At 42.7% G+C, this 26,192-nt stretch overlaps 1 pseudogene; it reads right to left on the reverse strand.

The window, feature by feature from the left end:
* Positions 1–2,777: 2,777 nt before the first annotated feature.
* LOC123730555 (interferon-induced helicase C domain-containing protein 1-like) lies at positions 2,778–24,375 on the reverse strand (annotated as a pseudogene).
* Between the last annotated feature and the right edge of the window lie 1,817 nt (positions 24,376–26,192).

The raw sequence follows: 26,192 nt of genomic DNA on the forward strand, positions 1-26,192 counted from the left end.
CCCCTCATTCTCAAACCTCCCACTACAGAGGTGGCTCTGGGCGTAGCTCCCATTCAGAAAACTCTGGGCTGCGCGGCATCGCTGGAGACTCCGGGCTGAGGAGCGTCGCTGGAGACTCCGGGCTGAGGAGCGTCGCTGGAGACAGGGCTGAGCAGGCGCACTGGAGGCCTGATGCGTGGGACTGGCATAGGAGGTGCCAGACTAGTAACACGCACCTCAAGGCTCGTGTGGGGAGCAGGAACAGGACGTACTGGACTGAGCAGGCGCACTGGAGGTTTGATGCGTGGGACTGGCTTTGGAGGCGACAGAATATTAACACGCACCTCAGGGCGAGTGCGGAGAGCAGTAACAGGACGTACTGGACTGGGCAGGCGCACTGGAGGTCTGATGCGTGGGGCTGGCTTTGGAGGCGCCAGGCTATTAACACGCACCTCAGGGCGAGTGCGGAGAGTAAGCACCGGACGTACTGGGCTGTGATGGCGCACTGGAGGGATGGAGCGCACGGCCTGCACAACCAGCACCGGACTGTGCGTGCGGATGGGCGAGATAGTGCGCACTACCCCGTAATGCATTTCTCACCCCTCTGTCCGCCAGTTTCGTAGTGCCCTTTCCGCCAGCACCATTCTCCGGAATCTCGCGTCAAACTCCTCGCTTGACTCCTTCACTGGTTCCAGTTTGATTCACGGCTCTCTCCTGTACGCCCGGGAAGTTAGGTCAGGGCTGCCCCCCCAAAACATTTTTTGGGGCTGTCTCTCCACCTCCTGAAATGGAGGATACAATGCCTCGTACCTCCGTCGTTCCCTCTTCGCTTCCTCCTGTTCCTCCTTTGGGCGCTGGTACTCCCCAGCCTGGCTCCATGGACCCTTGCCATCAAGGATCTCCTCCCACGTCCATGACTCCAAATATCTCTCCTGCTGCTCCTTCTTCTGCTGCTTGGTCCATTTTTGGTGGGTGGTTCTGTCATAGGCGTCGTAAGGATTGGACCAAGGCGCAGCGGGTAAAGTGCTCATCTTCTTAATTTATTTGAAGTAACGTGAGCACTTAAACAAAAATAACAAAACGACGAAACAGATAAGGCACACAGGCTATACAGAAAATAACCACCCACAAAACACAAGTGAAAACAAACCCAACTAAATATGGCCTCCAATTAGAGACAACGACAACCAGCTGCCTCTAATTGGAGGTCATTGCCAAAAACCCAACATAGAAATAGAAAACTAGATATACACATAGAAATAGAAAATATAGAACATAAACCAAAAACACCGAAACACACAAAACAAACACCCCCTGCCACGTCCTGACCAAACTACAATGACAAATAACCCCATTTACTGGTCAGGACGTGACACGCATTTAACAGTCTTCGCAATAAAAAATATAAAAGTCACACACAGTTTGAACATGTGTAATTTGCAGTGAAAATAAGGCTGATTATTAAATCCAACTACCAAAGGTACAAGCAGCATCACGCATTTTTTTCCCGATCCTTACTTTTTGGCAACAATTCTTGTAGCTACCATGTTATACAGTGATTCTTCATCCTCAGAGCTTCGACCACAGATTGAGCATGTTCAGCATAGTCAGAGGCAGGTAACTGGATACCCAGCTCACTCCACTTGTTGATGTTCTTCTTCTTCTCATCACACGTCACCAGGAAGTACCTCAATTCCACGGTAGAGCATCATTGAACCCCATCTCTGCAGGAAGAAATCAATGAGAGTGGACAACTGGCATTAGCTTTGCAACATGCACTTACAGTAGATATAGATTTAAATGTTTGAATATCTATTCAGGGATTTTTTTAAAGGTTGCCTTATTGCCTGGGGCAAGTGAACTGAGAAGATCGGGTAAGTGAACTGAGCAGACGCGCAAGTTGAGCCTCCTCTGAGGTTGCCCCATTGGGCAGGTAAAACAACCAAACAGAAAGAATTCCAGTTGCCTAAAACTGATCATTTTGGTTCCTCCCAATTGTCCCAAGACAGACAATTTATGGCAGTCGGGCAAGTTCAGCATCCTCTGAGATTTATTTTACTGATAACAACAAAAATACTAATAATTCTGATCTTTCTGATTCATCCCCTATGTGTAGGTGAAAAGCAGGAAATATACACTGAGAGTACAAAACATTAGGAACACCTTCTCTTTCCATGACATAGACTGATCAGGTGAATCCAGGTGAAAGTTATGATCCCCTATTGATGTCACTTGTTAAATCCACTTCAATCAGTGTAGCTGAAGGGGAGGAGACATGTTAAATAAGTATTTAAGTGCCTTTAAATGGGGTATGGTAGTAGGTGCCAGGCACAGCGGTTTGAGTGTGTCTAGAACTGCAACGCTGCTGGATTTATTTCACACTCAACATTTTCTTGTGTGTATCAACAATGGTCCACCACCCAAAGAACATCCAGCCAACTTGACACAACTGTGGGAAACATTTGAGTCAACATTGGCAAGCATCCCTGTTGAATGCTTGACACCTTGTAGAGTCCATGCCCCGACAAATTGAGGCTGTCTGAGGGCAAAAGGGTGTGCAACTTAATATTAGGAATGTGTTCATAAAGTTTTCTACAGTCAGTCTATGACTTTCCTGAAGCGAAAAAGGTCCATTTACATTTTCAGGCAAGTGATCATAATCTTCAGGCAACAAAACATACTCCTGATTTGCTAGATGAGCAAGTTCCTTTCAGACTTTAACGTCAAATGTTGTCTATTATAGGTCAACACCAACATCTTTCTCTCTTTACAGAAGTAGGACAAGGAATAGGCCTACCTGTCCACAGTTTGCATGCTATGAAACGGTCTTGTAGTCCGTTAGCCTCTCAGTAAGTGATGTGTTTTCTCTTTGATTTCTCTTTCGCCGGGAATCTGATTTTACTCAATTGCAGGAAAACAATTCATTTAATATCAAGCTGGAGGTTACGATTTGAGAGTGGAGGCATATCCTTTTATCATATTCCGCTTGATCTCATTTCTTGACTTCATCAGTAGCTTTGCTCATTATCTTCTCATGGTACTCACTGACACTCTCTTTCAGCGACCCCAGAACCCTCCCCCGCCACTAAAGTGTAACTACTGTCCTCGCCTCTGCCTCGGGCCTAAGACATAAAAACAGTAAACATGCTCTCATTAAACCATGGCAACGGGAGCTTGAAGTCATGCTAACAGTATGATGATGCAGATTGAGTTATACAGTGAATACATTGTCTGCTAACCATTATACCGTGAATACATTGTCTGCTAACCATTATACATTATACATTATAGACCATTATACTGCTAATACATTATACTATTTATTTATCTCATGTGGCGCATACCAAAGAGTTAGCAGACAATAGAGAATCTTAGTTCATCATTCTTAGTTAATAATGACACTGTGGATGATGACTAATAATAACATGTTTTTGGCAAAGCCAGTTAACCTTTTAAATCACTGACCAGAATCATAGTGATCTCATTGGTCACAAGCTATCGTATCAAAAAGTTACATGCTGCTATGTCCAGACCGTCTTCAGCCACTGTTGTTGCAATCAGCAAGTTGACCTCCGTGTTCCAAAACTTCCCTTTGTTCTGCCTGATAAACACAAATGTGGGCAAAATAAAATACAGTGCATTCGGAGAGTATTCAGAGCCCTTCACTTTTTCCACATTTTGTTGCGTTACAGACTCATTGTAAAATGTATGAAATATTTGTATTTTCTCATCAATCTACACACAATACCCCATAATGACAAAGCGAAAACAGTTTGTTTTAAATATATATATATGAAAAGAAATACTGTGCAGCGACGCTCCTCATCCAACCTGACAGAGCTTGAGAGGATCTGCAGAGAAAAATGGGAGATACTCCCCAAATATAGGTGTGCCAAGACTCGAGGCTGTAATCGCTGCCAAAGGTGCATTAACAAAGTATTAACTAAAGGGTCTGAATACTTATGGAAATGTGATATTTCAGTTTTTTCTTTGTCATTATGGGGTATTGTGTGTAGATTGATGAGGGGAAGACACAATATAATCAATTTCAAAATAAGCCTGTAACATTACAAAATATGGAAAAAGTCAAGTGGTCTGAAAACTCTCCGAATACACTGTATACTAAATTATTGAATACAATGTACCTAAACACAACTTTACAGACCACAAGATGTGTGACATCATGCATTAATTAGTCAAACAAAGATGAACCACTTTGATGTAATACTACAATCATCAATTTAAGTACATTTTCACACATTCAATGTTTTCAAAGTAGTTTTGATCATATAATCTTTTTAAGTAAACAGCAGACTTGGCTGGCAGCCAGCCTTTGTAAAATTAGAAACAGTGCACTCACAGCAGTCATTGGTTTCACTTTACTCTGGTCTCCTCCTCCAATCACATTGCAAGCTTTTACTTAGACTTCCTCAAACTTTGAGTTCTCCTGAACCAATTGAGCTAATGCAATGGTACTGCAATGGCTCTTGGTGAACATGATCCCCCTCGCCTTCTCTCTAAATGTAAACTCTTGCAGGATCTTGGTTCTCAACTTAGAGAGGCTATTATATTCATACTGGGGAAGCTTAACCAATTCCTGCAGTTTTTCTTTGCTATCTGCAAGAAAGTATATTTGGAAGAAAGCCATGTAAAATAGTTAAACTCCCAGACATCAATGTAGGGCTACAGTACAGTCTAAAAACAGTAGATATACAGTATGCTACCTTTAAAAGTGTGAAGAGGAATCTCTCTGTGTCAGTCTTAATGATGGCCACCTCGCCCTCAGGGGTCACTTTCTTCTTTAGCTCCTCGTAAAAGTATTTGTCCAGGAAGCTGAAGGAATCACACATGTGGATGGTTTTGCTTAGGTACAGGGCCTCGTTGTACTGTCGTAGATGCTCAGCACAAACTTTCACCTTCTGATTCTCCTCTTTTGCAGCTCTAGGAAAACATAGATAATTGCTTTGGAATGTACATTTGAGGTATAACAGGGTGTCATGACACTTGGTATGAAAAATGGTTGAAAAATAATCTTATCGGTAGCCTTCAAGTAGAGTACAACATGAAAATAAACGTGTTATCTCATAATTTTGTTATTTCCAGATCACCCACTGCTCTGGGTGCTTACGTCGCAGGTAGGGTTTCAGTATATGCATCTCTTAATTCATTATCTCTCTCTACTGGAAATAACAAGAGTACCTATTTTCTCTGTTCAGCAGTGGCAATGTTTTAGTGTTGTTCTTTTTTGTTTTCCCCAAGGTTTACCGTTATAATTTTATATGAGTCCAAGTTTGCACAGATCTACAAAAGACAAAACATGAGTTGAATGAATGAGCAAAAACATCCAAACTAATATGACAAGGTTTCACATATATCAGAAACCATCTAACTCTGTAATAAAGATTAGCAATTCAATACTTCCAAAGTAGTGTTCCGTTAAATCAATCACATAGATTAGTGAGAAAATAAAACATCAATAACAACTTTTTCATCACCAGTTCTGTGTGACCTGTACAGAGTTAAAATAAAAAGCTGTTTCCAACATTTTCCTGTGTGGTGAAAGTATGAGAGGCATGGTAAGATTTATGGCTGCCTGGAGTGCGGGGGCCATGTGGAACATTGGAAACAGCTTGGCTGAGCAGGGGTTTGCACTGAGCAGTGTTCTAACTGAATGAGGGAGGGACTGAGGGAGGGTAGGGAAGTGCTTGACTGGGAGGGAGGAAATTGTTCAATGAACAGAGGGAGGGCAAGAATGAGAATGATGAGGGTATGTGTGTCTAGAGAGAGAGAAAGAGGGAGAAAAAAAGAGATGTAGCATGTTATTTACTTGTAGAATGTGCTCCTTGGCTTTCTCCATTTTATTGGCTCCCCCAACGCCGGGCGAGACGGCCAAGCCCAGGGTCTGTGGGAGGGCCACTGTATCCCTCTGCTCTTTCCTTAATGTGGCTTTTTTGTGCTTCTGCTTCAGGTAACGGATCATACTGTGGTTGTACACTCTTCGAAAAAAGGTGCTAAGTAGAACCATATAGGGTTCTTCGGTTTGTCCCCATTGGGGAACCCTATTTGGTGCTAGGTAGAACCCTTTGCAGAGGGTTCTCCCTAGAATGGTTCTCCCTATGGTTCTAACTAGAACACTCTATGAAGGGTTCTACCTAGGACCCTCTATGAATGGTTCTATCAATAACAACAATAATTTTAAGGTTATTCCTAGAACCCTCTATGAAGGGTTCTTCCAAGAACCCTTTCATCTTTGGAGGGATCGTCCTAGAACCCTCTACTAATGGTTCCACCAGCCTTATTAGCCTTTAAAATTGTATTATATATGGCAATACATTACATACATTGCCTTCAGAAAGTATTCACACCCCTTGATTTATTCCACATTTTGCTGTGTTACAAGGTAGGATTAAAATGGATTAAATTATTATTATTTTTTTAAATTGTCAACGATCTACACAAAATACTCTGTAATGTCAAAGTGAGAAAAAAAACGTTTTTTGCAAATGTTAGAATTTATGAAAAATAAAACACTTTCAGTATATATCTTGATTCCATAAATATTCAGCTCCCTGAGGCAATGCATGTTAGAATTACCTTTGGCAGTGATTACAGCTTTGAGTCTTTCTGCGTAAATCTCTAAGAGCTTTGGACACCTGAATTGTACAATATTTCCACATTATTCTTTAAAAAATTCTTCAAGCTTTGTCAAGTTGGTTGTTGATCATTGCTAGACAGAACTTTCAAGTCTTGCCATCGATTTTTTAAGGTGATTTAAGTCTAAACTGGAACTAGTCCACTCAGGGTTCATTTTTCTCCCAGTGTCTTTTGGAAAGCAATCTGAACCACCTTTTCCTCTAGGATTTTTCCAGTGATTAGCTCTATTCCATTTATTTTTATCCACAAACCTCCTGTCCTTGCCAATGACAAGCATACCCATAACATGATACAGCCACCACCATGCTTGAAAACATGAAGAGTCATTTAGAGGCTTACACATCACGCTTTTGTTGGGTTACCTCCTTGTGTTATATACAGTTGAAGTCGGAAGTTTACATACACTTAGCTTGGAGTCATTAAAACTCATTTTTCAAACACTCCACAAATTTTTGTTAACAAACTATAGTTTTGGCAAGTCGGTTAGGACATCTACATTGTGCATGACACAAGTCATTTTCCAACAATTGTTAACTTCTCTAGGGTAGGGGGTAGTATTTTGACATCCAGATGAAAGGCGTGCCCGTAGTAAACTGCCTGCTACTCAGGCTCAGAAGGTAGGATGTGCATGTTATTAGTAGATTTGGATAGAAAACACTCTGAAATATGAGGTTTGTTGTTTTTCAAGTGATTGCCTATACAGTATACAGTGACTTAGGGTTCATTTTTCACTTCCTAAGGCTTCCACTAGATGTCAACAGTCTTTAGAACGTTGTTTCATGCTTCTACTGTGACTGGGGAGAGAATAAGAGCTGACTCAACAAGTGGACTGCCTGAGGCCAATGAGTTGTTTACTGCGCATTCACGCAGGCGCGCCTTTCCTTCTTTTTCCTCTGTAATGAATACGCTATTGTCCAGTTGGAATATTATCGAATATGTATGTTAAAAAGACCCTAAGGATTGATTGTAAACATCGTTTGACATGTTTCTACGAACGGTAATGGAACATTTTGACTTTTCGTCTGGGGTTTTGCACTCGCGCATTTTGTCTTTGGAATAGTGATCTGAACGTGTGAACAAAACGGAGGAATTTGGACATAAATATGGAGTTTATCGAACAAAACGAACATTTCTTGTGGAAGTGGGAGTCCTGGGAGTGCATTCCGACAAAGATCATCAAAGGTAAGTGAAGATTTATAATACTATTTCTGAGTTTTGTTGACTCCAGAACTTGGCGGGTAACTGTATGGCTTGCTTTCATGGCTGAGCTCTGTACTCAGAATGTTGAACAATGTGCTTTCGCCGTAAAGCTATTTTGAAATCTGACACACTGGTTGCATTAGGGAGAAGTGTATCTATAATTCTTTCAATAACTGTTGTAAATCTTATCAATGTTTATGATGAGTATTTTTGTAAATTGATGTGCTCATTCAGTTTTGGAGACAAAACATTTTCTGAACATCACGCGCCAATGTAAAATGTTTTTTTTTTATATAAATATGAAGTTTATCGAACAAAACATAAATGTATTGTGTAACGTTGAGTCCTGGGAGTGTCATCTGATGAAGATCGTCAAAGGTGAGTGATTAAGTTTAGCTGTATTTCTGGTTTTTGTGACGCCTCTCCTTGCTTGGAAAATGGCTGTGTGGTTTTTCTTGTCTCAGCGCTGTCCTAACATAATCTAATGTTATTCTTTCGCCGTAAAGCCTTTTTGAAATCGGACAATGTGGTTGGATTAACAAAAAGTGTATCTTTAAAATGGGATTTAATAGTTGCATGTTTGAGAAATTTGAATTACGTGATTTCTGTTGTTTTGAATTTGCCACCCTGCTATTTCACTGGCTGTTGAATAGTGTGTCACGCTAGCGTCCCACATACCCCAGAGAGGTTTTAACAGACAGATTAGTTCACTTATAATTTGCTGTGTCACAACTCCAGTGGGTCAGAAGTTTACATACACTAAGTTGACTGTGCCTTTAAACAGCTTGGAAAATTCCAGGAAATGATGTTATGGCTTTAGAAGCATCGGATAGGCTAATTGACATCATTTGAGTACCATGTTCATCTGTACAAACAATAGTACGCAAGTATAAACACCAAAGGACCACGCAGCCGTCATACCGCTCAGGAAGGCGGCGCGTTCTGTCTCCTAGAGATGATAGGTACTTTGGTGCGAAAAGTGCAAATCAATCCCAGAACAACAGCAAAGGACCTTGTGAAGATGCTGGAGGAAACAGGTACAAAAGTATCTATATACACAGTAAAACGAGTTCTATATCGGCATAACCTGAAAGGCCACTCAGCAAGGAAGAAGCCACTTCTCCAAGACCACCATAAAAAATCCAGACAAAAAAAATCCAGGTTTACAACTGCACATGGGGACAAAGATCATACTTTTTGGAGAAATGTCCTCTGGTCTGATGAAACAAAAATAGAACTGTTTGGTCATAATGACCATCGTTATGTTTGGAGGAAAAAGGGGGATGCTTGCAGGCCGAAGAACACCATCCCAACTGTGAAGCAAGGGGGTGGCAGCATCATGTTGTGGGGGTGCTTTGCTGCAGGAGGGACTGGTGCACTTCACAAAATAGATGGCATCATGAGGGAGGAAAATTATGTGGATATATTGAAGCAACATCTCAAGACATCAGTCAGGAAGTTAAAGCTTGGTTGCAAATGGGTCTTTCAAATGGACAATGACCCCAAGCATACTTCCAAAGTTGTGGCAAAGTGGCTTAAAACCTGTTGGGGCTAGGGGGCAGTATTTGCACGGCCGGATAAAAAACGTACACGATTTAATCTGGTTACTACTCCTGCACAGTAACTAGAAAATATTATTAGTAGATTTGGATAGAAAACACTCTAAAGTTTCTAAAACTGTTTGAATGGTGTCTGTGAGTTTAACCTCTCTGGGCTAGGCGTCCCACCTACGCAACAGCCAGTTGAAAGCCGTGGCGCGATTTTCAAATACCTTAGAAATGCTATTACTTCAATTTCTCAAACATATGACTATTTTACAGCATTTTAAAGACAAGACTCTCGTTAATCTAACCACACTGTCCGATTTCAAAAAGGCTTTACAACGAAAGCAAAACATTAGATTATGTCAGCAGAGTACCCAGCCAGAAATAATCAGACACCCATTTTTCAAGCTAGCATGTAATGTCACAAAAACCCAGAAGACAGCTAAATGCAGCACTAACCTTTGATGATCTTCATCAGATGACACACCTAGGACATTATGTTATACAATACATGCATGTTTTGTTCAATCAAGTTCATATTTATATCAAAAACCAGCTTTTTACATTAGCATGTGACGTTCAGAACTAGCATACCCCCCGCAAACCTCCGGTGAATTTACTAAATTACTCACGATAAACGTTCACAAAAAACATAATTATTTTAAGAATTATAGATACAGAACTCCTTTGTGCAATCGAGGTGTCTGATTTTAAAATAGCTTTTTGGTAAAAGCACATTTTGCAATATTCTCAGTAGATAGCTCAGCCATCACGGCTAGCCATTTAGACACCCACCAAGTTTAGCCCTGACCAAACTCCGATTTACTATTACAAAAGTTTGATTACCTTTGTTGTCTTCGTCAGAATGCACTCCCAGGACTGCTACTTCAATAACAAATGTTGGTTTGGTCCAAAATAATCCATCGTTATATCCAAATAGCGGCGTTTTGTTCGTGCGTTCCAGACACTATCCGAAGTGTAAATAAGGGTCACGAGCATGGCGCAATTCGTGACCAAAAAATTCTAAATATTCCATTACCGTACTTCGAAGCATGTCAACCGCTGTTTAAAATACATTTTTATGCCATTTTTCTCGTAAAAAAGCGATAATATTCCGACCGGGAATCTACGTTTAGGTAAACAGAGGAAAGAAAATAAAGCATTCGGTCGACGCGGGCACGCGCCTGAGTCTCACAGTACTGTAACCAGCCACTACCCAAACGCGCTACTTTTTTTCAGCCAGAGCCTGCAAAGCCACGATTCAGCTTTTTGCCGCCTTCTGAGAGCCCATGTGAGCCGTAGGAAGTGTCACGTAACAGCAGAGATCCTTTGTTTTGGATAGAGATGGCAAAGAAGGCCAAGAAATGGTCAGACAGGGTACTTCCTGTACAGAATCTTCTCAGGTTTTGACCTGCCATTTGAGTTCTGTTATACTCACAGACACCATTCAAACAGTTTTAGAAACTTTGGAGTGTTTTCTATCCAAAGCCATTAATTATATGCATATTCTAGTTACTGGGCAGGAGTAGTAACCAGATTAAATCGGGTACGTTTTTTATCCAGCCGTGTCAATACTGCCCCCTAGCCCTAACAGGATAACAGAACTCATATGGCAGGCAAAAACCTGAGATGATTCCATGCAGGAAGTGGAAATCTGATTTGTTGAATCACCTTCAACACTTTGCCGATGAAACACACCGTGAGTTAGGATTCATTTAGCACTTCCTATGGCTTCCACTAGATGTCAACAGTCTTTACAAAGTGGTTTGAGTCTTCTCCGGTAAAAACTGACCGAATGAGAGGCATGGAAAGTTGGTCATAGGGGGAGGGCCATTACTACTATGACGCGGGCGCCCGTGGGTACCCTTTCATTCCGAAACGTTTAGTAAGACAATGCAATCGTCCGCCTTGAATATTATTGAAGCTCTGATTGAAAAAGGCCCTAAAGATTTATGTTATACAACGTTTGACATGTTTGAACGAACGTAAATATATATTTTTTGCACATTCGTGACGAAGTCCCGCGTGCCTCGTACATTATGAGAACCCTTCGGAACGCGCTAACAAGAAGGAGCTATTGGGACATAAATTATTAACTTTTTCGAACAAAACTACATTTGTTGTGGACCTGGGATTCCTGGAAGTGCCTTCTGATGAAGATAATCAAAGGTAAGGGAATATTTACAATAGTATATTTGATTTTAGATGGTTCCAAGATGGCGCTAACCTGTATCGCCTAGCCTATTTTTCTGAGCATAGCACCTCATTTATTGCAAAGTGTGATTTCCCAGTAAAGTTCTTTTTAAATCTGGCAATGCGGTTGCATTCACGAGATGTTAATCTCTAATTCTTTGAATGACAATATTAAATTTTAACAATGTTTTCGAATAGTAATTTTGTAAATTGTAGCGCTGATCCACCGAAAGCATTTGAGGGAAAATATTTTATGAACATCACGCGTTGATGTAAAATGCTGTTTTTATATATAAATATGAACTTTATCGAACAAAAAATGCATGAATTGTGTAACATGATGTCCTAGGAGTGTCATCTAATGAAGATTAGCTGTTTTGGGGTATTTGTGATGCATGCTAGTTGCTTTGAAAATGGCAGTGTGATTATTTTGGATTATTTTTGGCAGGTTACTCTCCTAACATAATCTAATGTTTTGCTTTTGCTGTAAAGCCTTTTTGAAATCGGACAACGTGGTTCGATTCAGGAGAGGTGTATCTATAAAATGGTGTAAAATAGTCATAAGTTTGAGAAATTGAAGTTACAGCATTTATGAGGTATTTGTATTTCGCGCAACGCGATTCCACTGGTTGTTGACTAGGGTGGGACGCAAACGTCCCAGGTTCCCAGACAGGTTAAGGACAACAAAGTCAAGGTATTGGAGTGGCCAGCACACGGCCATGGCCTCAATCCTATAGAAGATTTTAAAAACTGTAAAAGCGTGTGCGAGCAAGGAGGCCTACAAACCTGACTCAGTTACACCAGCTCTGTCAGGAGGAATGGGCCAAAATTCACCCAACTTATTGTGGGAAGCTTGTAGAAGGCTGCCCCAAATATTTGACCCAAGTTAAACAATTTAAAGGCAATGCTACCAAATACTAATTGAGTGTATGTAAACTTCTGACCCACTGGGAATGTGATGAAAGAAGTAAAAGCTGAAATAAATCATTCTCTCTACTATTATTCTGACATTTCACATTCTTAAAATAAAGTGGTGATCCTAACTGACCTAAGACAGAGGATTTTTACTAGGATTAAATGTCAGGAATTGTGAAAAACTGAGTTTAAATGTTCTTGGCCAAGGTGTATGTAAACTTCTGACTTCAACTGTATATATACGTGTTTGTTTTGGGCTTCGTCCCCGTCGTTTTCATGATGTACTTTATTTTGGTTGGAGAAATAAAACTCCCTATTACGTATTCCTGCGCCCGTCTCCTGTCATTATACAGTGTGACAGAATAATCGACCCATCTAAATGGAGACAACGCAAAAGGCCGAGCTGGTGACCATCGTAGAGACAGTCCAGCACCACGAGGACTGTCTCTCCAGACCCGGCAATGCCATGGAGAGCTTGCTGGCAACCATCCAGCATTTGGAGTGGAATGTGCAGTCCCTCCGGTCTCCAGCACCGGTTCTGGCACCAGACCCCACACCACCAGTACCTGCCTCCGTCCCATCTGAGCCGGTCCGCGGAATACCCCTGTCCTTCCTGGAGCTCTTTGACGGCGTGCCAGCGAGATGCAAGTGATTCCTTATGCCATGTGACTTGTACCTCGCTTGCTACGCCGAGGCTGTCTCTGGGAGAGACAGGGTTGCCACCGTCATCTCGGCACTGACCGGATGGGCCCTGGACTGGTGTGTCGCGGTCTGGGAAACGGGCGGACCCAAGGTCGAGTCGTACGAGCGCTTCACCTTCCTCTTCCTCTCAGTGTTTGATCATCCTGTGGAGGGCCGAGAGGGCGTTGAGTGCCTACTCCAACTACGCCAGGGATCTAGGACCACCCCTGGAGTTCCGAATCATCGCGGTTTCCACCGGATGGGACCAGTCAGCTCTGGTCATCGTGTTCCGCAACGAACTGCGGGAGGAGGTACAGATGAAGTTAGCCTTCCGTGATGACAACCTGTCACTCGACCAGCTCATCAGGATGGCGATCCGGTTGGACAACCTCCTGCGATTCCGACGAAGACCTACCCGGAATCCGGAGCCCATGGCTACACCTGCTCCGTGGCCAGAGCCGATGGAGGTGGGCTCCTCACGTTTTCCCGAGGCAGAGCGTAGGAGAAGGAGTAATCTGGGCCTCTGCTCCTATTGTGGAGAAAGGAGTCATTTCTCCCCGACCTGCCCTCTATCTTCTAATAGGCGAGGAGTAATGCTCTTTGGCCTGTCTAATGCTCCTTCAGTCTTCCAGGCCTTTATTAACAAAGTGTTTCGGGACATGCTGCGATGGGGCATAGTGGTTTATATAGACCACATTTTGGCCTATTCTGCTGGCCGCGCCCAGCATGTCTCGTTAGTCAGGTCTGCGCTGGGAAGACTGTTAGAGCATGATCTATATGTTAACCTCTTGGCGTTCCCCTAGGATAGGGGGCGCTAAAGCGATTTTTGAAAAAAATTTGTGCCCATTTTAAACGGCCTCCTACTCAAACTCAGAAGCTAGGATATGCATATAATTAATCCTTGTGGATAGAAAACACCCTAAAGTTTCTAAAACTGTTTGAATGGTGTCTGTGAGTATAACAGAACTCATATGGCAGTCAAAACTCCGAGAGAGATGGAAACAGGAAGTGGAATTCTGAATTGCAAACTCAACTTCATCACGTTGCCTATTAATCACACCGTGAGCTATGGTTCATTGAGCACTTCCTATTGCTTCCACTAGATGTCCCCAGTCTTCACAAATTGGTTTGAGCCTTCTACTGTTAAAATTGAATGAATGAGACGCTGTGGAACGTGGTCACACGGAGAGGGCCATCACCATTATGACGCCGGCGCCCCTGGTTACCCTCCCCTTTCGAAACGTTTTGAAACACAATGCAATCGTCCCCCTCGAATCTTATTGGCTCTCTTGTTGAAACAGGCCCTGAAGATTTATGTTATACAACGTTTGACATGTTTGAACGAACCTAAATGGAAAAAAAATGCTTTTTGTCGAAATGGCTGTCCCATGGCCGACGGAGGATTTGGATCAGCCTTCAGACGCGCTAACAAGAACAAGCTAATGGAACATAATGGATGAACTTTTTCGAACGAAAATACATTTGTTGTGGACCTGGGAATCCTGGAAGTGCTTTCTGATGAAGACAACCAAAGGTAAGGGATTATTGACAATAGTATACAAGACTAGATGTGATATGCGATTGTTCCAAGATGGCGCTGACATGTAACGTTAGCCTATTTTTCAGAGTATCGCATCCCCTTTCATCGCAAAGTATGATTACCCAGTAAAGTTAATTTTAAATCTGGTATTACAGGTGCTTTCAAGAGATATTCATCTATAAATCTTAGAATGACAATATTAAATTTTTAAAATGTTTTCGAATAGTAATTTAGTAAATTGTAGCTCTGTTTCATCGGATGCATTTGAGGGAAAATAGTTAGTCAACGTTACGCACCGATGTAAAATGCTGTTTTTATATATAAATATGAACTTTATCGAACAAAAGAATGCATGTATTGTGTAACATGATGTCCTAGGTGTGTCATCTGATGAAGATTGTCAAAGGTTAGTGCTGCATTTAGCTGTTTTTTGGTTATTTGTGATGCATGTGGTTGGTCGGAAAATGGCTATGTGGCTACTTTTACGATATACTCCTCTAACATAATCTAATGTTTTGCTTTTGCTGTAAAGCCTTTTTGAAATCGGACAACGTGGTTCGATTCAGGAGAGGTGTATCTATAAAACGATATAATTAGAATTTTTTTTATTACATTTTTTTTTTTTAAATGTTGTTATGCTAATGGCGATATGATTTTTCGCTGGATGTCCGTCCCGCATACGGGACGGAGGCCGCACAGGGGTTAAACAAGAGAAATGTTTGTTTTTCCAGCAGTCCGTGTCCTTTTTGGGCTACCTCATATCCACGGAGGGAGTGGAGATGGAGGAGCAACACGTAAGCACAGTCAGGTCATGTCCCATCCCCAACTCCGTGAAAGCAGTCCAGCGATTCCTGGGGTTTGCCTACTATTTACAGAGGTTCATCCAGGGCTTCAGCACGGTGGTCGTGCCTTTTACCTCCCTGCTGAGAGGAGGTCCCTAGCGGCTTCGTTGGACGGCGGAGGCGGAGAGGGTGTTCGAGACACTGAAGGCACGCTTCACCACTGCTCTCTTGCTGGCACATCCCGACCCCTCACTCCCCTTCATCGTTGAGGTGGATGCCACCAAAGTAGGAGTCGGGGCAGTGCTGTCCCAGCACACCGGTACCCCTCCAAAGCTGCGGCCCTGCATCTTCTACTCCAAGAAGCTGAGCCCTGCCTAGAGGAACTACGACGTAGGGGACCGGGAACTCTTGGCGGTAAAGAAGGCTCTGAAGGCGTGGAGGCACTGGCTGGAGGGGTCCAAACACCCTTTCCTGGTGTGGACGGACCACCGCAACCTGGAGTACATCAGGGCAGCGAAGAGGCTAAACCCGAAACAGGCCAGGTGGGCTCTATTCTTTGCCAGGTTCCAATTCACGCTTTCCTATAGGCCAGGTTCGAAGAACGTGAATGATACAGAGGAGAGGCAGGGAGAGGAGACCCCCATCATCCCTCCGTCCCGTATCATCGTGCCAGTGGTGTGGGACGTGGACGCTGACATACGGCAGGCCCTGCGTATGGAACCCGCACCTGCACAGTGCCCGAAGAACTGCGCCTACGTGCCCACGGGTGTGTGGGACCACCTCCTTACTTGGGCACACACGGACCTGTGTCGGGTCATCCTGGGATAAGCCGTACCATCGCCTGCCTGACTGAGAAGTACTGGTGACCCACCTTGGCTAGGTACTCCCGGGTATATGTCTCTTCCTGTTCCATCTGTGCCCAGTCAAAGACACCCGGACACCTCCCTTATGGAAAGCTCCTTCCCCTGCCGGTTCCACAATGATCCTGGTCTCACCTCTCGGGGGACTTTGTCACTGACCTTCCCTCCTCCCATGGGAACACCACCATTCTCATCGTTGTGGACCGGTTTTCCAAAGCTTGTCGCCTCCTTCCTCTGCCTGGGCTCCCGTCATGCAAACTGTGGAGGCTCTTTTTACACACATCTTCCTGCACTATGGGATCCCGGAGGACATTGTGTCAGACCATGGCCCTCAGTTCACCTCACACGTATGGAAAGCGCTCATGGAACGCCTGGTGGTCTCACATCCGGGTACCGTCCTCAAGCTAATGGGCAGGTGGAGAGGGTCAATCAGAAAGTGGGCAGGTTGCTGAGGTGTTAGTGTCAGGAACGGCCGGGGGAGTGGGCAGATTTTGTACCTTGGACTAAGTATGTGCAGAATTCCCTCCGCCACTCCTCCACTAACCTTACTCCTTTCCAGTGCGTGTTGGGGTATCAGCCGGCCCTAGTACCTTGGAATCCGAGCCAGACCGAGGCTCCTGCGGTGGACGAGTGGTTTTGGCATGCTGATGAAACCTGGAATGCTGCGCACACTCGTCTCCAGTGAGCTGTGCGTCAGCACAAGGAACAGGCTGACCGCCACTGCAGTGAGGTGCCTGTTTTCCCTCCAGGCGACTGGGTCTGGCTCTGCACCCGGAACCTGCCCATCCGCCGTCCCTGCCGGAAGCTGAGCCCCCGGTTTGTGGGGTCATTTAACCTCTCTAAGGTATGTGGGACGCTAGCCAACAGCCAGTGAAATAGCAGAGCGGCAAATTCAAAACAACAAAAATCGCATAATTAAAATTTTTCACACATACAAGTATTATACACCATTTTAAAGATAAACTTCTCGTTAATCCAACCACAGTGTCCAATTTCAAAAAGGCTTTACGGTGAAAGCATACCATTAAATTATGTTAGGACAGCACCTAGACAAGAAAAACCACACTGCCATTTTCCAAGCAAGGAGAGGCATCACAAAAACCAGAAATACAGCTAAAACTAATCACTAACCTTTGATGATCTTCATCAGATGGCACTCATAGGACTTCATGTTACACAATGCATGTATGTTTTGCTCGATAAAGTTCATATTTATATCCAAAACCCCCATTTTACATCGGTGTGTAATGTTCAGAAATGTTTTGCCTACAAAACCACTGTGAATGAGCACATCAATTTACAGAAATACTCATCATAAACGTTGATAAAATATACAACTGTTATGCATAGAATTAAAGATAAACCTCTCCTTAAATGCAACTGCTGTGTCAGATTTCAAAAAAGCTTTACGGTGAAAGCATACCTTGCAATAATCTGAGTACAGCGCTCAGTCACCAAAACAAGCCATACAGATACCCGCCATGTTGTGGAGTCAACAGAAGTCAGAAATATCATTATAAATATTCACTTACCTTTGATGATCTTCATCGGAATGCACTCCCAGGAATCCCAGTTCCACAATAAATGTTCGTTTTGTTCGATAAAGCTAATCTTTATGTCCAAATACCTCCATTTTGTTTGTGAGTTAGGTTCACTATTCCAAATGCAGAAGGCGCGCGCACTAAAGTCCAGACGAAAAGTAAAAAAGTTCTATTACAGTTTGTAGAAACATGTCAAACGATGTGTAGAATCAATCTTTAGGATGTTTTTATCATAAATCTTCAAAAATATTCCAACCGGACAATTCCTTTGTCTTCATAAAGGAAAGAGAACTGAGCTTGCGCGTGACTAAACTAATGGTCTACTGCCAGACACCTGATACAAACAGCTCTTATTCGCTCCCCATTCACAGTAAAAGCCTGAAACAACGCTCTAAAGACTGTTGACATCTAGTGGAAGCCCTAGGAAGTGCAATATGACCCCATAGACACTGTATATTGGATAGGCAATCACTTGAAAAACAACAAACCTCATATTTCCACACTTCCGGGTTGTATTTTTCTCTCAGGTTTTTGCCTGCCATATGAGTTCTGTTATACTCACAGGCATTATTCAAACAGTTTTAGAAACTTCAGAGTGTTTTCTATCCAAATCTACTAATAATATGCATATTCTGGCTTTTGGGCCTGAGTAGCAGGCAGTTTACTCTTGGTACGCTTTTCATCCAGACGTGAAAATACTGCCCCCTACCCCGATGAAGTTGAGGTCCTGAGGAAGGTTAATGAGGAAATGTACCGTTTGAAAATCCCTGCTGATTACCGCATTAACCCAACTTTTCATGTGTCTCTCCTCAGGCCAGTTGTGCCTGGTCCCCTCGCTGAGGCTGGACCCAGTGATGTCCTGCCTCCTCCTCTGGACATCGAGGCAGGTCCGGGGTACTCGGTCCGTGAAGTCCTGGATTAGAGGCGTCGGGCAGGGCGTCTCAAGTACCTCATTGACTGGGAGGGGTATGGCCCAGAGGAGTGGTGCTGTGTTCCTGCGGTGGACATCCTGGACACTTCTCTGACCAGGGATTTTCACCGTCAGCGCCCTGACCAACCCGCACCGTGTCCCTGTGGTCGTCCCCAAGGCCGGTTTCGTCCCGCTGCTGGTGCAGCGCGTCAGGGGGTGGGTACTGTCACGGATGCCCCCCGTACTGCTGCTCATTCCGTTCACCAGCTCCGGAGGTCTACGTCACCAGCCTAGGCATCACTGTATTGGAATCATTACCACCAACCCCGGACTGTCTTGTCTCATTACGCACACCTGGTTCCCATTCCCCGTGATTAGTATGTGTATACTTGTGCCCTCTGTTCCCCATTGTACTTGTCGATTATTGTCCCCATATCCGTTGGTCTTGTGAGTACCTGAGCTCTATTGTATTGGCTTTCGTACTACGTGTTATTGTGCACTAATTATTACGGGTTTCGTCCTGTGTAGTATTTAGAGGTTTACACCTCGCTCTTTTGTTTGGGTTGCATCCCTGTGTTATTTACAGTTGAAGTTGAAAGTTTACATACACCTTACCCATATACATTTAAACTCAGTTTTAAACAATTCCTGACATTTAATCCTAGTAAAAATTCCCTGTCAGTTAGGATCACCACTTTATTTTAAGAATGTGAAATGTCAGAATAACAGTAGAGAGAATGATTTATTTCAGCTTTTATTTCTTTCATCACATTCCCAGTGGGTCAGAAGTTTACATACACTCAATTAGTATTTGGTAGCATTGCCTTTAAATTGTTTAACTTGGGTCAAATGTTTCAGGTAGCCTTCCACAAGCTTCCCACAATAAGTATATACACGTGTTTGTTTTGGGCTTTGTCCACGTCATTGTCATGACTTACTTTATTTTGGGTGGAGAAATAAAAAACCCTATCATGTATTCCTGTGCCTGTCTCCTATCATTATACAGCGTGACAGAGTGATGTGTTGGATTTGCCCCAAACATCAAGCTTTGTATTCAGGACATAAAGTTAATTTCTTTGCCATATTTTTGTACTTTAGTGCCTTATTGCAAACAGGATGAATGTTTAGGATTATGTACAGGCTTCTTTATTTTCACTCTGTCATTTCGGTTAGTATTGTGGAGTAACTTTAAATTTGCTGATCCATCCTTAGTTTTTCACAACCATTCAACTCTGTAACTGTTTTAAAGTCACCATTGGCGTCATGATGAAATCCCCTGATCGGTTTCCTTCCTCTCCGGCAACTGAGTTAGGAAGGACGCCTGTATCTCTGTAGTGACTGGGTGTATTGATACACCATTGATACACTAATTAATTACTTCACCATGCTCAAAGAGATATTCAGTGTCTGCTTTTTATTATTTTTACCCATCTACCAATAGGTGCCCTTCTTTGCAAGGCATTGGAAAACCTTACAGATAATTGTATGTATGGGGTACAGAGATGAAGTACTCATTAACAAAATTATGTTATACACTATTATTGCACACAGAGTGAGCAACATATTATGTGACTTGTTAAGAACATTTTTACTATTGAATATATTTAGTCTTGCCATAACAACAAATACGTATTGACTGAAGACATTTCAGCTTTTCGTTTTTAATTAATTTGTAAAAATGTCTAAAAACCTAATTCCACTTTGACATTATGGGGCATTGTGTGTAGGCCAGTGACCAACATTCTCAATGTAATCTGTTTTAAATTCAGCCTGTAATACAGCAAAATGTGATAAAAGTCAAGTAGTGTGAATACTTTCTGAAGGCACTGTATATCATAAGACCTTTCTTTGACGGTCAAGTTTTACCCTAAGACAGCGGTGTTAGGAAACTCCTGGTTTACAGGCCACATCAGGCCTGAAAGTCACATTATGTTGGCTTGCAAAGTGATGTTTAATTCATATAGGAATCAAGCCAGAGTTAGGATATCCAACAAGTGGAATATTTTATCACCCACAACCTGCATTCAGAATGACTGCAAGGGTAGGGATGATTGAACACTGAGACTACGCCAATTATCTAAACTGGAACAACCATCTCAGTAACGGGTGCAATAAGTCCAACTACTAACAGAGTGGATTAGTTTAGAAAAATGTATGTTATTTATCTTTGTGTGGCATGAGATGAATAAATCAATTCAAAAACACAGATATTAAAACAAACAATTAGAAAATTACCCTGCAATAGAGCATGCTGGGAAATATATATGGTTCTATATAGAATCCTTCTTGCCTTCTAAAGAAGCCCTCTTGCCTTCCAAAAAATCATGAAAGAACCCTTTCTTCCAACAACAGTTCTTATGAAGTTAAAGGTTCTAGTAGAACACTTTGCCTTACAAATAACCTTTGTCTTCCAAAAAGGTGTTCTTCAGATCAAAACGGTTCTTGGTAGAACCCTATCCCTCTGCAAAGAACCCTTTTGGAACCCTTTTTTCTAATGGTGTAGACTCCTCCCTTCTGTGTGTGATGGCAATCAGTGACAAATCTACACAACAGAAATACGGAGCAAAGCACAGGTCAACAATCAAGTCAACAAAAGACAATGAAACGTATTGGTTTAACATAAGAACATGTGTCATATAATGGATACACTGCAGGTCACAGCTGGTGTACATTTCAAATCATAAACATCCTTGCTATTACTCATTCAACAGTCTAAAACCGCCTGACCCTCATAGATTGTAGAAAAGCATCTGCTGAGGCCAGCTTGGTCTGCTCATCACTTTGTCTCCTCTAAAGTCTGATTTTCCCATTACATTGTACCGTGGGTCTGGTTACATTGCTGTAGGCTTCCTAGGAACAAGAGTTTGCTTTAGCTTTACTACCGGTATTCAACCTCTCCTTTGTTTTCTCTCCCATAATGCTAGTGCTGTAAATATACAAGTGGCTTATTGACACCCACAAATTTCAGTCTTCCTCCCTGCCTCTGTGTCTGAGGTACTCCCACACTAACCACCACTTTTCTAGGAAGTCTACGATGCAGTTTCAACCACACTGCATGACTGCTGTGGCGCTAGAGGCCATTTATCAGAAGGGGGTTTAAATGTGCATTTCACAGCAACGAGAGATGTGTGATGAGGTATGAACATTCACAAACACAATTTTAAACAGGAGTGCTACAAATCACTTCCCCAGAGGGGCATAGGAGTCTGGAGTAGAACATTCAGTCTGATGCAGTGACAGAGGCTCTCTTGTGAATTTGATAAGGCACACACTGATGGCTTGAACAGACGTGTGGCCTGGAAAGTAGGGAGAAAAAATTGAACCCTCTCAGGCGTTTCAACAAACAGCATATGTTACACTGAGGGATATTCCACCTTGGACTGGCGAGTGCCAGCAAGAGCAAGCAGGAGAGCCAGACGCAACTGACTGACAAAAACCTGTCAGATGAATTCTCAGAGGAAACACACTCCTGTTTACTTTCGATTCCAATTCAAATCCCAAGTAACTTCCACAGCTGTGGGCAGCAAACTGACATTGGGGTAAGTTAAAGAATTGGCTGAGATAAAACACAGGTCAACGATTTCCATGAACGTGAACAGCTACCTGTAGATTTGTTATTTACCATTACTACCATCATCACTCACATTGTAGTAATCAAGAAATGTCAAACCTGAAAGTTGAATCCCGTCTCCACTGTGAGGCCTTTTCAAGTAGTTCTCCAGAATCTGGGCCGTACAGATGATGATATAATTTTTCTGGTCAATCTCTATGAAGGAGATTTTGAGCTGGGAGTCCCCACTGACCCTCTCCACATTGTATTTGTGTTTCAGGAACTTCCAGAACTCTGTGAAGTAGTGCTGCTCCACCAGGGGCACCTGAAGGAGAACACATTATTAAAAAGACTAAAGATGTGAGGGTCTGCCTCTAAAAACAATGATATACTGGATTTCTCACTGTTGTGTTTGAAAATTCTACTATTTATCAACAGAGTTAATCAATAGACTAGACTGGTGACACAAAAGTGGTTCACTATGTTTGAGGGAGGGTTTCAAGTAGGTTTATTGGTTTTCAGTTTGTGGAGGTACTCTGATGGGAAAACACTCCCTTTCCTCGCAAAAACAGCACTAGGAAAGTAATTTATTTCAATCTCTACTTTAATGAAGATGCATATCATATGGTGGGTTTTATTGAATGATATTTCTCAAATTGGTCACATGGATTGGGATTTATTTTGGGATGTGCATCATTTATACCCAACACTTTCTATAGAGAAGAAAATAGGTTTTATCATCCATGTGAAACCCGCTAGATGTCATATGACAAGGGTTTTTCAGATATAGAAAGTCTGTGCCAAGCTGAAATGTTGTAATGGTGTATTTTATACTTTTAACATAGAATCTGTGGAGAGTAGAGAGACACAAATTGTGTCCTGCCCAGTACTATACTGAGCTAGCAGGTATTTGTGATCCATATAGATGTGCTACAATACACACGCATACAGACACAGATTGTTTGCGTAAGACATTTTATGGAAAACTAGAGTTAAAACCTTCTTAACCAGGACAATAACTTCACTAATCGGCCCTCACTGGTAATATAAACGGCAACTCTGGTTTTACCACTTCCTGTTGAGAGGCATATGATTATGTTTTTTCCCTCCAAGGCGGGCCATGGCCATCTGATAATCTTGAAGAACAACGTCATCTTTTCTAGGGCCTCAAGCAGCAGGGGAGAGAAGTTCTAAAGTAGAGCAGAGGAGAGAGGTTCATAACAAAACTGCTGTCCACGTCAGCACTCTACAATTAGGGCCTACGGTTACAACATTCCCAGCAAGTCAAGGCTTGGTTTGTCATTGTATGGGGTTTGGTGTTGCGCTGAACTATGTCCTTCTCAACCCTGCTGTTAAAACAGCATCATACTGTATATACATGGAACACTTTTTAATCTCCCTACTGTCTCCCAGACATTGTATGTTAGTGGTCTCTGTCTTGCCTGAAGGAACACTAATAAATTGGACTCATGCAACCCAAAACTATGGAGATGGAGAGATATGGTCCTAAACTCAATAGGAAATAGACATTGAACTTTGTGGACTCCTTTTCTTTTATTAGCAATTCCCTGACCTCTGACTTATTAGAGAGGAAATGCCTCCATTATCCATGGTTAATGCCATGTCAACAAGATACGAATCCCACACAGACTGGTTTTCTGTCTACTACTTCAATATATTATGAAGCATTTCCAATATCTTCTTTTAGCAGAGCAACACACATGCCACTGGTTCATGGAAACACAAAATCACCTCAGATATATTGGATCTGCTCACATCAAGCATTGTGCCCAACTTCCAGAGTAGCTATACAGTATAAGATTTTATTTTTGCTTGTGGTGACTCACGATCTTGATAGCAGAGTAATGTAAGCAAGATTGACAGTAAGTCGAAATCAAGGCAGTACAACACTATGGTGTCATCAGAGGCTGGTTTGAGTGACAGGAGCTATCAGCATCAGTGTGTCAGGCTTCACCTGTCCTTGTCCTCCTGTTAGCTCACCTGCCACATCACATTGACGTCCCATGACTCATCATCACTCCACATCATCATTATGATGTCATATAGCCCTTCTGGTGGATTCATGCCATAAATATCAATTGGATGATTTATAAAGTGAACCAATCAGTCATCACTATTACGTGAGGTGAGCAGAGTAAACGTTGCATCTAAAAGGGCATACACGTACTCATAATTAAATTCGAGTGTTAGCATGTGAAAGATTATGATCTCAAGGCATCATCAACATAAATTCAAATCTCTTTCTGACAACAAAAAGAAAGGAGAGGCTTCCTGGAAAACCCAGACCTACACTCTATATACAAAAGTATGTGGACACCCCTTCAAATTAGCGTATTCAGCTATTTTAGCCACACACGTTTCTGACAGGTGTATAAATTGAGCACACAGGCACGCAATCTCAATACACAAACATTGGCAGTAGAATGGCCTTACTGAAGAGCTCAGTGACTTTCAACGTGGCACCGTCATAGGATGCCACCTTTCCAACAAGCCAGTTCATCACATTTCTGCCCTGCTAGAGCTGACCCTGTCAACTGTGGGTGCTGTTATTGTAAAGTTGAAAATGTCTAGGAGCAACAACGGCTCAGTCCGCAAAGTGGTAGGCCACATATGCTCACAGAATGAGATTGATGAGTGCTGAAGCACGTAGAGCGTAAAAACCCTCTGTCCTCGTTTGTAACACTCACTTCCTAGTTTCAAACAGTCTCTGGAAGCAAAGTCAGCACATTAACTGTTAGTCAGGAGCTTAATGAAATGGATTTCCATGGCCGAGCAGCCGCACACAAGCCTAAGATCACCGTAGGCAATGCGGTGTAAAGCGGTGTAAAGCTCTCCGACTCTGGAGCAGTGGAAACACGTTCTCTGGAGTGATGAATCACGCTTCACCATCTGGCAGTCCAACGTACAAATGCGGGTTTGGCGGATACCAGGAGAACACTACCTGCACCAATGCATAGTGCCAACTGTAAAGTTTGGTGGAGGAGGAATGATGGTCTGGGGCTGTTTTTCATGGTTCGGGCTAGGTCCCTTAGTCCCAGTGAAGGGATAGCTTAACACTACAGCATACAATAACATTCTAGACGATTCTGTGCTTTCAACTTTGTGGCAACAGTTTGGGGAAGGCCCTTTCCTGTTTCAGCATGACAATGCCCTCGTGCACAAAGTGAGGTCCATACAGGTCCATACAATGGTTTGTCAAGATCGGTGTGGAAGAACTTGACTGGCCTGCACAGAGCCCTGACCTCAAACCCATTGAACACCTTTGGGATGGATTGGAATGTCGACTGCAAGCCAGGCCTAATCGCCCAACATCAGCGCCTGACCTCATTAATGCTCTTGTGGCTGAATGGAAGCAAGTCCCGACAGAAATGTTCCAACATCTAGTGGAAAGCCTTCCCAGAAGTTTGGAGGCTGTTATAGCAGCAAAGGGAGGACCAACTCCATATTAATGCCTATGATTTTGGTTGGAATGAGATGTTCGACGAGCAGGTGTCCACATACATTTGGTCATGTAGTGTATCTGTGTACACAAAGCTATGATATGTCATTTAATTCAACAAATGTGATGATGAAACTGAAATTAAACGCTATTTGACCTGATGCTTGCAGAGTTGTGTTGGGAGTGTATTTTACTAAATGCAGTTATGAGGAGGAAGTAAGCATTTTTTGTTTGGTAAAATGCTATTTCACTAATGAATCATAACCATGCAACAACATCCAACCCTTTCTTTAGACCCTTTATGAAGTCTAAATAGCATGTGGTTGCAATTTGGAGCTTTGGCTATGTTCCGTCCTGTTTAACCTCTGTGTGGTTTGTTCATG

Source organism: Salmo salar, chromosome 25, assembly GCF_965601325.2.
Source record: "Salmo salar chromosome 25, fSalSal1, whole genome shotgun sequence".
In the NCBI taxonomy this organism is placed as follows: domain Eukaryota; kingdom Metazoa; phylum Chordata; class Actinopteri; order Salmoniformes; family Salmonidae; genus Salmo; species Salmo salar.